This window comes from Adiantum capillus-veneris, chromosome 6 (genome assembly GCF_014529385.1).
Source record: "Adiantum capillus-veneris isolate H3 chromosome 6, ASM1452938v2, whole genome shotgun sequence".
NCBI classification, from domain to species: Eukaryota; Viridiplantae; Streptophyta; class Polypodiopsida; order Polypodiales; family Pteridaceae; genus Adiantum; species Adiantum capillus-veneris.
Window position 1 is genome coordinate 136028086 of NC_140936.1, and position 3229 is coordinate 136031314.

General features: G+C 48.0%; 1 pseudogene; it reads left to right on the forward strand.

The window, feature by feature from the left end:
• Window positions 1-440: 440 nt before the first annotated feature.
• Window positions 441-2123, forward strand: LOC147456335 (aldehyde oxidase GLOX pseudogene; annotated as a pseudogene).
• The last annotated feature ends 1106 nt before the right edge of the window (window positions 2124-3229 follow it).

Genomic DNA, 3229 nt, shown 5'->3' on the forward strand with positions numbered 1-3229 from the left:
TTAGCTACCATCTCAACCTCCTAAGGTGGTAATATGCCAGTGCGCCTTTCTTTGTATACAAATATCCTGAGCTATCAGTGGAGGTCTCTGTCTCTTTGCGTGTGAGGCCGCTCAAGAGACCTTTCAAAATTCATTAGGGGGGCATTTTTTATTATAATATTATCACTCCTACGCCTGATGAGGCAAGAAGTCTTACGGATTTTGAGTGTGAAATGCTGTCGGGGACAAGCTACTTATACGTGGATATTTCAACGAAAACAGAAAGTAGCGGTCGGTTATACTCCAGAAACGAGGTATATAACAGCCAAGAGCAGCGTTTCTCTTACACACTCGCAGCTATAGTACCTACGGTCACTCACACTTATACTGCTCGCTCGCTCGCTCACACTACACACACACACTCGCTAGCTTATACGGCCTCGAAGCTCAGCTCGGTACTCATGCAGCAGAATATGGGTAAACTCCAGCTGTGTAGGCGCACTGCCCAGATGCTTCTCATCCTGCTGGTTTGGCACCTTCATCTCTCGGCCACCCACCACAACTTGAAGCTGGCAGCGCATGCGCAAGAATTAGGAACCTGGGAGCTTTTGCTTGAGAGTGCAGGTATCTCATCCATGCACACCGCCGTCACCCATCACGGCAATGTCCTCTTCTTGGACAGGACCAACATCGGCCCCTCCCCCATCAACCTCACCAACGGCCGCTGCCGCGACAACCCCAAGGACGTCAACCAGACTCACGATTGCACTGCCCATTCCGTCCTCTTCACACCCGGTCCTAACACCGTCCGCCCGCTCTTCATCTTCACCGACACTTGGTGCTCCTCCGGCCAGTTCGCTCCCGATGGCACGCTCGTCCAGACCGGCGGCGACCGTGACGGCAATGCCAAGATTCGCCGTTTCACACCTTGTCCCAGTGACGATCACGCATCTTGCGATTGGGTTGAGGACCCGGACGTTTCGCTTCAGGACGGACGCTGGTATGCGACGAACCAGCTGTTACCAGACGGACGGCAAATAGTCATCGGTGGCCGTAGTGTGTTCACGCTCGAGTTCATCCCTGCCGGAGGCTCTCAGAAGGTGTTCCTTCCTTTTCTCAATCAGACAAACGATGCGCAGAATGACAACTACTACCCTTTCGTGCATTTGCTTCCGGACGGAAACTTATACATCTTCGCCAACAGGGACTCCATTGTGTATAACTACCAGACAAACACGGTGGTAAAGACATTCCCGACCATCCCCGGCGAGCCCCGCAACTATCCGTCTGCGGGGTCCTCGGTGATGTTGCCACTCAAGGCGGAGGACAACTATTCAAGCATCGAAGTCCTAGTGTGCGGAGGGGCGCAGCCCGACTGCTTCCGATTCCCAGCACCATTTCCGAACGCATCGCAAACTTGCGGCCGCATCTCTATAACAGCAGAGAACCCCGCATGGAAGATGGAGGACATGCCGTTCCGTCGTGCAATGGGTGACATGCTGTTTGTAGCATCCGGGGACGTGCTCATCATCAACGGAGCTCAAAATGGATGTCAAGGATGGGGAAACGCAATCAATGCAGTCTTGTCCCCAGTCATTTATGTGCCAAATGCAAGTGAGGGGAGCCGCTTCATCACGCAAGCAGCCACAACTATTCCAAGGGTGTACCATTCAACTGCGAATCTACTACCGGACGGGAGAGTGCTCATTGCAGGAAGCAATACGCATGAGTTCTATACATCTTCAGGGGAATTTCCAACAGAGCTACGAGTGGAGTCATTCTCTCCGTCGTATTTGCATTCTGCAAACAATGAAAAGCGGCCCTCCATTATCACCGCGCCCACCACCATTGGGTATGGTCAAGTCATCACACTGACCGTGGCGGTGAGCACTGCTCCCTCCACCTTAGAGTTTGGCGTTAGCTTGGTGAGCTCGCCTTATACTACACACTCCTTCTCTCAAGGACTACGTTTCCTTCGACTAAGGGTGACTGGGCAAATAAACATGGGTGGCACCTCTTACACTGTCAATGCAACTGCCCCTCCAAGCCCCAATGTGGCACCCCCATCCTACTACATGCTCTTCGTTGACAACCAGGGAATTCCGAGCTCTTCGGCCTCATGGGTCCAAATCATCGCATCTTGATATAAAACTGGTCCACTTTATAAGATCATCTGTGGAGACATGCGGGTGTTGGTGAGTGGCCGCAATCCTGTAAAACTGTCGAAGTGAAGCTTGGAACGGCTTAAAAAGAAAGATCAACTGTTGATACTCTTACCTCTACCATTTATCCCAATACAAATAACTTTTATAAACCCCCTCCTTATTATCAAGCACTAACTGGATCACAAGGAAAACAATAACGGAGCTAAGATCACAAAATGTAAACATGTTTCTCTATGGAATACAACTATGTGTGTGTGCATACATGTGCAGATTCGCGTGTCACTGAGAGAGAGAGAGAGAGAGAGAGAGAGAGAGAGAGAGAGAGAGAGAGAGAGAGAGAGAGATTGTTCGCACAAGGGATCCACACTTAAGATTGTAATCAAGCCTTAAGGAACATTAAAAACTTTTCAGCATGAAGTGCTTCTATTACTAGCATTCAGCTATTTGTTTGACCATCGGTTTCTAGATGATCAGCCGTACTTAGATTAAGTTTAGTTTCCAACTTTTGGAACACAGCTCTCCAGAAGTGATTATCGAACTTTTGATCTCTGTCACTAATGATACTAGTTGGAAGACCGTAGAGTTTATATATATGCTCTACAAATAGCCATGCTAATTTCGGTGTCTTAACTGTAGTTTTAGTGAGAATGAATCGACCCATCTTTGTGAGACAGTCTACAATTACCCAACCAAACATCAAGTCTGTTTGAGTAGTAAACCATTTGATACTCTCATGGTAAAAAACTACTTCAAACTCAGCACCATGTAAATAGTGTCGCCACTATCGTAAAGCGTGAATTACGGCAAAGAGCTCTCGCTCATAAACAAAATAATTCTGTTGAGCTCTATCTAAGTTTTTACATACAAAGTCTATCGGTCTTCCCTCCGTGTTCTAAAGGCAGTTTTGGAGATATCTTGCAGTAGGATACGTACCTGGTGGTATCCTGAACTAATATCTATCTTTGTATAGTATCTTGCCCCATGGACTTGGTCAAACAACTCATCCACTCGAGGTAGAGGATACTTGTTCTTGATGGTTATCGCATTTAATCTGCGATAATCTATGCACATGCGTATAATACCAT